Below are 14,060 nucleotides of genomic sequence, written 5' to 3'. Positions count from 1 at the left end.
TTGGGTTTATGTGGATGTATTTCAATATTTGCAGATCACAGCTCATAGTCTAGATAAAGTTGTATGTAACCAATATTATATAATACAGGACCCACTATTCATATGGGGCCGTGCATAGGAACATAAGTGTCATGTGAATTTTAAATGAGTCGAGAGTTCTTTCAATGAACACGAGTATGCGAACAGCATCAATGTATTCTGGAGTCGCAACCAAACAATCTCAATAGACATATTGCATATATTAGAAAACCTGGACCTCCAATCATATACATAACTAGGTATACATTAAATTGACTCGTCATTATCTTTATTGCATTAGAATGGTCAGAAACTTTACTTCTCTAGCATCAAGGCTCTATCTGCGAGCCTCTCACTCAGATTGTAAGCTCTTTGGGGCAGGAACTTATCAACTTAATGTTACATATGCACTGCTAAGTCAGACAGCTGTATGACGTCAGGGCTGCAGTCATCAGAGACCCCTCTGTATTGTCCTCATGATCTTATTAATATCAGAGACTCCTCTGTATTATTCTCAAGATCCTATTACTATCAGAGACCCCTCTGTATTATTCTTACGATCCTATTACTATCAGAGACCCCCTCTGTATTATTCTCATGATCCTATTACTATAAGAGACCCCTCTGTATTATTCTCATGATCCTATTACTATAAAAGAGACCCCTCTGTATTATTCTCATGATCCTATTACTATAAGAGACCCCTCTGTATTATTCTCATGATCCTATTACTATAAAAGAGACCCCTCTGTATTATTCTCACGATCCCATTACTATCAGAGACCCCTCTGTATTATTCTCACGATCCTATTACTATCAGAGACCCCTCTGTATTATTCTTACGATCCTATTACTATCAGAGACCCCTCTGTATTATTCTTACGTTTCTATTACTATCAGAGACCACTCTGTATTCTTCTCAAGATCCTATTACTATCAGAGACCCCTCTGTATTATTCTTACGATCCTATTACTATCAGAGACCCCCTCTGTATTATTCTCATGATCCTATTACTATAAGAGACCCCTCTGTATTATTCTCATGATCCTATTACTATAAAAGAGACCCCTCTGTATTATTCTCATGATCCTATTACTATAAAAGAGACCCCTCTGTATTATTCTCATGATCCTATTACTATAAAAGAGACCCCTCTGTATTATTCTTACGATCCTATTACTATCAGAGACCCCTCTGTATTATTCTTACGATCCTATTACTATCAGAGACCCCTCTGTATTATTCTTACGATCCTATTACTATCAGAGACCCCTCTGTATTATTCTTACGATCCTATTACTATCAGAGACCCCTCTGTATTATTCTTACGTTTCTATTACTATCAGAGACCACTCTGTATTCTTCTCAAGATCCTATTACTATCAGAGACCCCTCTGTATTCTTCTCAAGATCCTATTACTATCAGAAACCCCTCTGTATTATTCTTACGATCCTATTACTATCAGAGACCCCTCTGTATTATTCTTACGATCCTATTACTATCAGAGACCCCTCTGTATTATTCTCATTGTCCTATTACTACCAGAGACCCCTCTGTTTTCTTCTCACAATCCTATTACTATCAGAGACCCCTCTGTTTTCTTCTCACGATCCTATTACTATCAGAGACCCCTCTGTATTCTTCTCAAGATCCTATTGCTATCAGAGACCCCTCTGTATTATTCTCACGATCCTATTACTATCAGAGATCCCTCTTTATTGGTCTCAAGATCCTATTACTATCAGATACCCCTTTGTATTGGTCTCATGATCCTATTGCTATCAGAGACCCCTCTGTCGTATTCTCACGTTCCTATTACTATCAGAGACCCCTCTGTATTCTTCTCAAGATCCTATTGCTATCAGAGACCCCTCTGTATTATTCTCACGATCCTATTACTATCAGAGATCCCTCTTTATTGGTCTCAAGATCCTATTACTATCAGATACCCCTCTGTATTGTTCTCATGATCCTATTACTATCAGAGACCCCCCCTCTGTATTCTTCTCAAGATCCTATTACTATCAGAGACCCCTCTGTATTATTCTCACGATCCTATTACTATCAGAGACCCCTCTGTATTATTCTCACGATCCTATTACTATCAGAGACCCCTCTGTATTATTCTCATGATCCTATAACTATCAGAGACCCCTCTATATTATTCTCATTGTCCTATTACTATCAGAGACCCCTCTGTATTATTCTCACGATCCTATTACTATCAGAGACCCCTCTGTATTATTCTCATGATCCTAAAACTATCAGAGACCCCTCTATATTATTCTCATTGTCCTATTACTATCAGAGACCCCTCTGTATTATTCTCACGATCCTATTACTATCAGAGACCCCTCTGTATTATTCTCACGATCCTATTACTATCAGAGACCCCTCTATATTATTCTCACGATCCTATTACTATCAGAGACCCCTCTATATTATTCTCACAATCCTATTACTATCAGAGACCCCTCTGTATTATTCTTACGATCCTATTACTATCAGAGACCCCTCTGTATTATTCTTACGATCCTATTACTATCAGAGACCCCTCTGTATTATTCTTACGATCCTATTACTATCAGAGACCCCTCTGTATTCTTCTCAAGATCCTATTGCTATCAGAGACCCCTCTGTATTCTTCTCAAGATCCTATTACTATCAGAAACCCCTCTGTATTATTCTTACGATCCTATTACTATCAGAGACCCCTCTGTATTATTCTCACGATCCTATTACAATCAGAGACCCCCCTCTGTATTATTCTCACGATCCTATTACTATCAGAGACCCCTCTGTATTATTCTCACAATCCTATTACTATCAGAGACCCCTCTGTATTATTCTCACGATCCTATTACTATCAGAGACCCCTCTGTATTATTCTCACGATCCTATTACTATCAGAGACCCCTCTGTATTATTCTCACGATCCTATTACTATCAGAGACCCCTCTATATTATTCTCACGATCCTATTACTATCAGAGACCCCTCTATATTATTCTCACAATCCTATTACTATCAGAGACCCCTCTGTATTATTCTTACGATCCTATTACTATCAGAGACCCCTCTGTATTATTCTTACGATCCTATTACTATCAGAGACCACTCTGTATTCTTCTCACGATCCTATTACTATCAGAGACCCCTCTGTATTCTTCTCAAGATCCTATTACTATCAGAAACCCCTCTGTATTATTCTTACGATCCTATTACTATCAGAGACCCCTCTGTATTATTCTCACGATCCTATTACTATCAGAGACCCCTCTGTATTATTCTCACGATCATATTACTATCAGAGACCCCTCTGTATTATTCTTACGATCCTATTACTACCAGAGACCCCTCTGTATTATTCTTACGTTTCTATTACTATCAGAGACCACTCTGTATTCTTCTCAAGATCCTATTACTATCACAGACCCCTCTGTATTCTTCTCAAGATCCTATTACTATCAGAAACCCCTCTGTATTATTCTTACGATCCTATTACTATCAGAGACCCCTCTGTATTATTCTCACAATCATATTACTATCAGAGACCCCTCTGTATTATTCTTACGATCCTATTACTATCAGAGACCCCTCTGTATTATTCTCATTGTCCTATTACTACCAGAGACCCCTCTGTTTTCTTCTCACAATCCTATTACTATCAGAGACCCCTCTGTTTTCTTCTCACGATCCTATTACTATCAGAGAACCCTCTGTATTCTTCTCAAGATCCTATTGCTATCAGAGACCCCTCTGTATTATTCTCACGATCCTATTACTATCAGAGATCCCTCTTTATTGGTCTCAAGATCCTATTACTATCAGATACCCCTTTGTATTGGTCTCATGATCCTATTGCTATCAGAGACCCCTCTGTAGTATTCTCACGTTCCTATTACTATCAGAGACCCCTCTGTATTGTTCTCATGATCCTATTACTATCAGAGACCCCCCCTCTGTATTCTTCTCAAGATCCTATTACTATCAGAGACCCCTCTGTATTATTCTCACGATCCTATTACTATCAGAGACCCCTCTGTATTATTCTCACGATCCTATTACTATCAGAGACCCCTCTGTATTATTCTCATGATCCTAAAACTATCAGAGACCCCTCTGTATTATTCTCACGATCCTATTACTATCAGAGACCCCTCTATATTATTCTCACGATCCTATTACTATCAGAGACCCCTCTATATTATGCTCACAATCCTATTACTATCAGAGACCCCTCTGTATTATTCTTACGATCCTATTACTATCAGAGACCCCTCTGTATTATTCTTACGATCCTATTACTATCAGAGACCACTCTGTATTCTTCTCACGATCCTATTACTATCAGAGACCCCTCTGTATTCTTCTCAAGATCCTATTGCTATCAGAGACCCCTCTGTATTCTTCTCAAGATCCTATTACTATCAGAAACCCCTCTGTATTATTCTTACGATCCTATTACTATCAGAGACCCCTCTGTATTATTCTCACGATCCTATTACTATCAGAGACCCCCTCTGTATTATTCTCACGATCCTATTACTATCAGAGACCCCTCTGTATTATTCTCACAATCCTATTACTATCAGAGACCCCTCTATATTATTCTCACAATCCTATTACTATCAGAGACCCCTCTGTATTATTCTTACGATCCTATTACTATCAGAGACCCCTCTGTATTATTCTTACGATCCTATTACTATCAGAGACCACTCTGTATTCTTCTCACGATCCTATTACTATCAGAGACCCCTCTGTATTCTTCTCAAGATCCTATTGCTATCAGAGACCCCTCTGTATTCTTCTCAAGATCCTATTACTATCAGAAACCCCTCTGTATTATTCTTACGATCCTATTACTATCAGAGACCCCTCTGTATTATTCTCACGATCCTATTACTATCAGAGACCCCTCTGTATTATTCTCACGATCATATTACTATCAGAGACCCCTCTGTATTATTCTTACGATCCTATTACTACCAGAGACCCCTCTGTATTATTCTCACGATCCTATTACTATCAGAGACCCCTCTTTATTGGTCTCAAGATCCTATTACTATCAGATACCCCTTTGTATTGGTCTCAAGATCCTATTACTATCAGAGACCCCTCTGTATTATTCTCACGATCCTATTACTATCAGAGACCCCTCTGTATTATTCTCACGATCCTATTACTATCAGAGACCCCTCTGTATTATTCTCACGATCCTATTACTATCAGAGACCCCCTCTGTATTATTCTCACGATCCTATTACTATCAGAGACCCCTCTGTATTATTCTCACAATCCTATTACTATCAGAGACCCCTCTATATTATTCTCACAATCCTATTACTATCAGAGACCCCTCTGTATTATTCTTACGATCCTATTACTATCAGAGACCCCTCTGTATTATTCTTACGATCCTATTACTATCAGAGACCACTCTGTATTCTTCTCACGATCCTATTACTATCAGAGACCCCTCTGTATTCTTCTCAAGATCCTATTGCTATCAGAGACCCCTCTGTATTCTTCTCAAGATCCTATTACTATCAGAAACCCCTCTGTATTATTCTTACGATCCTATTACTATCAGAGACCCCTCTGTATTATTCTCACGATCATATTACTATCAGAGACCCCTCTGTATTATTCTTACGATCCTATTACTACCAGAGACCCCTCTGTATTATTCTCACGATCCTATTACTATCAGAGACCCCTCTTTATTGGTCTCAAGATCCTATTACGATCAGATACCCCTTTGTATTGGTCTCAAGATCCTATTACTATCAGAGACCCCTCTGTATTATTCTCACGATCCTATTACTATCAGAGACCCCTCTGTATTATTCTCACGATCCTATTACTATCAGAGACCCCTCTGTATTATTCTCATGATCCTATAACTATCAGAGACCCCTCTATATTATTCTCATTGTCCTATTACTATCAGAGACCCCTCTGTATTATTCTCACGATCCTATTACTATCAGAGACCCCTCTGTATTATTCTCACAATCCTATTACTATCAGAGACCCCTCTGTATTATTCTCACGATCCTATTACTATCAGAGACCCCTCTATATTATTCTCACAATCCTATTACTATCAGAGACCACTCTGTATTATTCTGACGATCCTATTACTATCAGAGACCCCTCTGTATTGTTCTCACGATCCCATTACTATCAGAGACCACTCTGTATTATTCTGACGATCCTATTACTATCAGAGACCCCTCTGTATTGTTCTCACGATCCCATTACTATCAGAGACCACTCTGTATTATTCTCACGATCCTATTACTATCAGAGACCCCTCTGTATTATTCTCACGATCCTATTACTATCAGAGACCCCTCTGTATTATTCTCAAGATCCTATTACTATCAGAGACCCCTCTGTATTATTCTCAAGATTCTATTACTATCAGAGACCCCTCTGTATTATTCTCACGATCCTATTACTATCAGAGACCCCTCTGTATTATTCTCACAAATCTTATTACTATCAGAGACTGCTCTAATTCACAAGCATGCTGCTATTAGAGACCCAGCATTTTAATGCCAGAGATCTGTGCAATACGAGATCTTCTGTATTTTCCATTCGATGCCAAGACTAACTGTGCTGGGTGTAGTTGCTGTGCAACACATCCTATATCCTTGGAAACCTGTGTAGTCTCTATAGGAAACATTCTTTCTACTTATCTTTAAGGTGACCACTGTATTCTTCCTGTATGCTATTTGAGATACACTTTATTCCTAGGGTGGTGTCACTATGCTGGGAGCCCCTGTATTTTTTTCAGGCCCCCGTGCTCCAGAAACCCCTGGTAGTAGTTCAGGTGTGCAGTCGCTATGAGATGCCCCTGTATAATAAACTGGAGTGTGGTTGCTACGGCAACTACCTACCTAATAACCTGGAATGTGGCATCTATATAATAACCTTGAATGCATTTATTATGAAATCTCCCTTTATAGTAACCTGGAGTGTGGTCATTATGAGATTCCTCTATGATAATCTGCAGCACAGTCGCTATGAGACAACCCTATAATAATGTGCAGCACCGTCGTTACAAGATCCTCCTATGATAATCTGGAGTGCAGGCATTAGGAGATCCCCCTATAATAACCTGGAGTGCAGTCGGTATGGGATCCACCTGAACAACAACCTGGAATGCAGTCACTACTGAATCCCAGGAATCATAAAATATGGTATTCCCTGTACGATAACTAAGGGTACAGTCGCTATGAGATCTCCCTGTATAACAGAGGGTGCAGTCTTTAAGGTATCCCTGTATAAGGTCCTGGATACCGCAGCTTTAAGTCTCCTTATATAAAGTCTAGGGATGCAATAAACCTCGCTGTATACAGAAAATGACCCCTTTATAACCAACGTATCATAGTGTGGTAAGTCTCCCTGTAGGCAGTCTCGGGGTGCGGTAAGTCTCCCTGTAGGCAGTCTCGGGGTGCGGTAAGTCTCCCTGTAGGCAGTCTCGGGGTGCGGTAAGTCTCCCTGTAGGCAGTCTCGGGGTGCGGTAAGTCTCCCTGTAGGCAGTCTCGGGGTGCGGTAAGTCTCCCTGTAGGCAGTCTCGGGGTTCGGTTTCAGATATTGTGGTATTGGTTATTGCGGTGCCCCCTCCCCCTGGTGCGGTATTAGCTATCGCGGGGCTCGGTCCCCCTGTGCCCTATTAGCTATAGGGGTGCATCGCCCCCCTCCTCCCCCCCCCCGGTGCGGTATCAGGGATGCAATTATAATGCAGGGATATCGGCTATCACGAGGCTCGGTCCCCCCCGGTGCGGTATCAGATATCGGGGTTCTGGTTATCTCGGGGCTCGGTCCCCCCCCCCCCCCCCGTGCGGTTGCCATGGCAGCGCTGGGTACACGGCTGGTTACATAGATGCGGCCTGGCTGCCTGGCGCTCTCCCCCTCCCCCCGGGCCGCCGTCACGTACTGACGCTCCGCAGGGACCCGCCGGCCGGACGCCGGTGCGTGATGAGAGAGGAGGGCGGGGACGGGGAGGCTGGCGCTGGGGGCACTCACCTGGCTACAAGGCCGCCGGCTGCGGGGTCCCGAGGCACTTCCCGGCCGGGGATCGGGTCGTATCGGTAGAAGGAACAGGCCGCGCGCGTTCCCGCGATCTCACAGGGAGGGGGAAGCGCGCCCACGTGATCGGTAGTGGAGGGGGATCTGGGCCCGAGTCGTGCTGGGGCGCATGCGCTGTAATGAAACTCAATGCCCATGCCGGCCACCGGGTGTCGCTGTGGTGGTGCAGGTGTACAGGCGCTGCAGATTATACAGCTCTGTGCAGATTGTTCTGAACTACAATTCCCGTGATGCTGAGCGTGCCTTAAAGGGACACTTTAGTCACCAGAACAATTACAGCTTAATGCAGTTGTTCTGGTGTCTACTGTCTGTCCATGCAAGCTTTGTGATTTAAACACTGCCTTTTATTGCTCTCACTCAGACGGCCACTAGAGGTGCTTCCTGGGTCAGTGCTCAGCGTCTCCCCATACAGCGCACATGTGCAATAGCCTCCCAATACTTTCCCATGGGAAAGCATTGGAGGGGCTGTGATTATCAATTCTGATGATCTCAGCAAAGGAGGCGGAGCGGCACAGAGCCAGCCACGATGGACCAGCACGGTGTTGGGATAAAAGTACATTTCAGTCCCTTTTAAGGGGGGCAAGCCACCTACAATGTGTTTTAAACACTGTAGTGTCAGGAATACACATTTGTATGTTGCCAAATATTTCTATTCTTGACACTATAGTGTTCCTTTAAAGGACAACTGCCACCCCTTAACTATTGTTTTAAATATAATACTCTAAACCATATGTTAGGTTTTGAAAGGAGATTTCATTTTGTAAATGTAAAAAAAAAAAAAAAAAATTATTAAAACGTAACCCTACCTTTAGAATATGAGAGGATCCTTAAGCCGTATACATGCACCTTGGGTCTGACCGTGTTTGAAAACCGACAGTCTCTATGGTCTTCCTTGCTTCGATGCCGGGAGTGAAGCTGGGAAGAGTAAAGAGACTGTCGGTTTTCAAATACTGTCCGACCCAAGATTTTTAGGTTCTGGTTCCTTCTCCACATGTGTGGTTCCATTTACATTACACTCTGCTAGTAGCTAATCTTCTTTACCAGATGCTTGTGAATTCTGGCTGAGCGTCATGGGAAATATCATTTACTAACATTATTGGTGTGCAGAGTCCCCAGAAATGCAAACCAGACTCAAAGGGGTCGTGGTGGTGGTGGGTACTACAGATTTTATTAATGGCACAGAGGCGAGTATTATGCTGCACTCTTTTTTTATTTCCCTCAGCAGCAAAGAAAAAGAACATTAAATCAGTATAAAAGAAACCAGTAAATAACATGAGAGGTATATCTTCCTAGCAACAGGAACAGCCAATCAGCATCCTCTTCATAGCATACTAGGCGTTGTCCAGTGTAGTACTTCCTCTTCCTTTGCTGCTCCCTCAGTTAAGTGACACTGGGTCCCACGGTTCTTAACTGTGGGATCTTTTATTTTATTAATCTCATTACTGTGGTTAATATAGTTATTATAATTTTTCCATTTTAAAGGACCACTATAGTGCCAGGAAAACAAACTCCTGGCTCTGTAGGGTCTTTGGGTCCCCCTCCCCCCAGGCTGAAGGGGTTAAAGTTTACTCTTACCTTTCTACAGCGTCGGGCTCCCTCGGTGCTGGGGACTCTCCTCCCTCTTCCGGTGTCATCCGCTGAATGCGCATGCGCGGCAAGAGTCAGTCATTCAGTCAATCCATAGGAAAGCATTTAACAATGCTTTCCTATGGACGTCTAGCGTCTTCTCATTGATTTTCGCCGTGAGAATCGCGGAAGCGCCTCTAGCGGCTGTCCGTGAGACAACCACTAGAGGATGAATTAACCCTCAGTGAAACATAGCAGGCAGGGTTAACCCTAGATGGACCTGGCACCCAGACCACTTCATTAGGCTGAAGTGGTCTGGGTGCCTACAGTTGTCCTTTAATTATAATATTTTCATATTTATAAATATAATTTAGTTACTTCATTTTAACTTAATTTGATTTATTTACTTCATTTGCTTCAGTTATATGCTTTATTGTATATCCTTTGATAATTTCTTTCCCCTCTGGCCTCTCTGGCCCCAAGATTACCATCAATTGAGGCTCAGGGGCGTCTTTGAGGATCTTTATCCCTTGCACAGTGCTATCACGCTGTTTTTTCCCTCCGTTCACCTGTCTGGCCGCTGCTCTGCCCCCCAACTGCCTGAAATCTAAGTTGGGGTTTAGTTGTAGTGGCCACCGGGCAGCTCCTGCGTTTTTCTATTACAATTGCTATTTTTTCACTATTGTGAGTACTTTAATTTCTTTATCCTGTTTAGTTATTTATTTATTTTTTACTTGAGGGTTACTCAACCCTTTCCTTTTGGTATTATGTTACTTTATTCATTCGCTTAGGTTTGTCTGTATATTTACGATGCAGCCTGGCAGGACCTTTCTGTGCCTTTTGGGTTTACAGCAAACATGCAGGTTACTTTAGAAACGTCTCCAGGTATCCTTGGAGATGAGGCTGATTTTACTGATCCTGCTGACATGCAGGCTTTAATTGACACTTCCATGACAAAAACAATGACATTGGCCCTGGTGTCAGTGACGGGGGTTATGTCTGATTCACTTTCACATATATTTGCCCAGACCCTGTTACCGTCACAGAGATCGGCTCAGCCGACTACTCAGGGGGCAGTACCTGTACTCACACCAGCTCTGCTTCAGCCTGGCCGCAATGCTTCATATAAGGCTAAACACTCCTCCAAGACAATAGAGATGGACAGTACCATACATGTCACAGATGGCGCGATTAATTTACCACCGCGCAAAAGAGCCACCAGTCTGGCAAAATCGACTAGACTTTGGAAAAGGGCAAAAGCCCAACTGAACTCTGAATCTGAGCTCAGTGATATTGAGGAGGAGTTCCCTGAGTCCTATATGGAGGTGTACCTGTACTCACACCTGCTCTGCTTCAGCCTTGCCGCAAGGCCTTATATAAGGCTAAACACTCCTCCAAGACAATAGAGATGGACAGTACCATACATGTGACAGATGGCGCAATTAATTTACCACCGTGCAAAATAGCCACTAGTCGGGCAAAATCGACTAGACTTTGGAAAAGGGCAAAAGCCCAACTGAACTCTGAATTTGAGCTCAGTGATATTGAGGAGGAGTACCCTGAGTCCTATATGGAGGATTCAGAGGATCTTTCTTGTGGTGAAATTAACATCACTACTTGTGCCTGGAGAGGACTACTTGCTAGCCTCTTACCATGTGATTATGGTCCCTGGGAGGTTTGGCCCTTTAAATACAGGATTTGGGCATAATGGATTTTTATTGTGCTGCTGCTGGCCCTTTAACTTCCAGAAAAAGGATTTGTATTTTTAAACTGGCATTTCGGATGTAGTCGAAGTGGCCGCCATTCGAAAACCGAACACGTGGCGGCGGCCATTTTAATTAAGTCAAACGCGGTCAGCGGTGCGTGCCACTGAATCTATAGAACTAAAATCGGCTACACATTTGCAGAACATCGCTGACCCTTACTTTTTCATGAACTTTGACCCTTCGGCTGGAATCGAAGTGCATTCGACAATTCGAACGCACTGTTAGACTGGGCTATTTGCACGAACGGCCCCGTTCGTGCATTCGAATGAGACATTTTTCTGTGTGAAATGACCGACCGCACAGCCCAACTCTATGGAACTCTTTTGGGCATGAAAATGTGCTTGCGGTCGGTCAAAGGTGACTTATATCTATCTCCCGTAAGGCTGAACGGATTTGAATGATTTTTGGGTATGTTTGTATTTGAAATATACCGTATTTATCGGCGTATAACACGCACCGGCGTATAACACGCACCTCATTTTAAGAAGGAAATTCCAGGAAATTTCCCCCCCCTCCCATAGTATTCCCCCCCTCATCCCATAGTGTCCCCCCCTTTCCATAGTATTCTCCACCCCCTCCCATAGTATTCTCCACCCCCTCCCATAGTATTATCCACCCCCTCCCATAGTGTTCCCCCCCTCATCCCATAGTGTTCCCCCCCTTTCCATAGTATTCTCCCCCCCCATAGTATTCTCCGCCCCCTCCCATAGTGTTGCCCCCCTCATCCCATAGTGTTACCCCCCTCATCCCATAGTGTTACCCCCCTTTCCATAGTATTCTCCCCCCCATAGTATTCTCCACCCCTCCCATAGTGTTCCCCCCCTCATCCCATAGTGTTCTCCCCCCCCTCCCATAGTGTCCCCCCTCCCCTTGTCCCATAGTGCACTTTCCCTTGTCCCATAATTACTTACCTGTCTTGAAGCGTGGGCCGCTTCACAACGCGCACCGCGGTACAGGAACTTCAATTTCAGGTTCCGGTTTCCGGCGGGACTGAAAGGAAGTGTGCACACTTCCTTTCAGTCCCACCTGAACCTGAAATTGAAGTTCCAGTACTGCGGTGCGCGTTGAACACCGGCCCACGCTTCAAGACAGGTAAGTAAATATGGTATATCGGCGTATAACAGGCACCCATCATTTTCCCCCTATTTTCAGGGAGAAAAAGTGCGTGTTATACGCCGATAAATACGGTAATTTTTTTTAAACATTTAAACATTTCATATTTCAAATACACCTATAGACCTTATGGTAAGCCTTCACAATTTCCATTCTTCCTTACTGATAATGGGGGGCAGGCTCAGGTTCTTCACACTGTGGAAGGTTATTGCATAAACTTCCTTTCTCAACTCTCTCTCAAACAACTGTCGAGAATGTTAGGCCTTCTAGCAGCATCTATGGAGGCCATTTTTCCAGGTCTTCTTGGCTATTGAGTCCTACAACGATTACAAATTTCATCTCAAGGGCAGCGCATCATACACAGATGTAAACAAGGTGTAAACAAGTGTCTCTGTCATCATAAATGGTGTATGCTTATAAGACAGATAACTGTATATACTTTGTGCTGAAAATTTTCAAGCAGATTTTTTTTTATATATATATATATATATATATAAAACCCAAATCAAATATTTCTCACTAAGTCTAGGCATGTTAGGCACAGAGCATCTTCGGAGAGTTCAAATAATCATGTCCTGAACTGTGGGAAGCTGGGAGCTTTTTTTTTTTTTAAAGCTGTACCTGTCACTGAGGATTTAAAGCAATTTAATGCAATTGCAAGATGGTGGCCTCTACGACGAAACGGTAACACGTCCTGCTAAACGTACACTAGCTTATTTAGATTAAAATAATATTAATCTGTTAGCATTATTGTTTTAAACTCATTTGTGTGAAAAATTGTCGGGTTAAGAGTTGCACTTTAAATGAAAGGGGCAAACACCTTTGGAATACGTCTCTACCATGGCATACACAATGGCAGGGTGGTAGTTTATCAAAAATTGCAAAGCATTCTGCAATTCTGTTATTTTCCCATTCTGCTGCTTTTTCCTAAAATTTGAAATTCCCTGTACATGTCCTCACACAACCGAGGCTAGTGAATAACCCTGTATTGTTTTTGATGTATAATGCTTATTGTGTTAATACTTACCAAATCTCTATGGTATAGAACCATATATTATTTACAGCTCACTTAGTGCTGCCCTCTAGTGATCAAAGTCTAATTCTGTTGGAGTAGAATTGGAATTTGATTGCCTTTGTGCCCAAATGTAGATTATTAACTCACCAGTTTAAATGTAAGGTTTTTATTCACTAGAAAAGTCATTTTAAGGCCAGTGCAAATTTTTTGGATCCATCCCTCCCTAGTTCCTAACTTGTTCGGTCTGACTCCTAAACTCTGCATACATGTATCAATCTGTGATTATTTTATGATCCTCATCTATATAAATAGTCACAATCATTATTTTAGAGGAACACCGATTTAGCTTTACTAAACAGAGCCTTGCTTAAAAGGAAAGTCGTCAAGTCACACCGATTTAGCTTCCTGAACGTTGTAATTTCAGTGATCCCAAGTTGGAAGCATGCATGTAGCTGATCAAATATCACACTGTTTT

General features: G+C 42.3%; 1 protein-coding gene across 3 annotated transcripts in view; it reads right to left on the bottom strand.

Moving 5' to 3' along the window:
- GMEB2 (glucocorticoid modulatory element binding protein 2) overlaps positions 1-8,212 on the bottom strand; it is a 28,843-nt gene extending 20,631 nt beyond the window's left edge. Inside the window, exon 1 of one of the 3 annotated variants that reach the window (XM_063459493.1) lies at positions 8,063-8,212. The gene's annotated coding sequence lies outside the window, so the exon portion shown is untranslated. The remainder of the gene's footprint in view (positions 1-8,062) is intronic. The other 2 variants (XM_063459492.1, XM_063459494.1) reach the window with 2 other exon arrangements.
- Positions 8,213-14,060: the final 5,848 nt, after the last annotated feature.

Source organism: Pelobates fuscus, chromosome 6, assembly GCF_036172605.1.
Source record: "Pelobates fuscus isolate aPelFus1 chromosome 6, aPelFus1.pri, whole genome shotgun sequence".
NCBI classification, from domain to species: Eukaryota; Metazoa; Chordata; class Amphibia; order Anura; family Pelobatidae; genus Pelobates; species Pelobates fuscus.
Note: the sequence above shows the minus strand (reverse complement) of the source record. Positions and strands in the feature narration are given on the sequence as shown.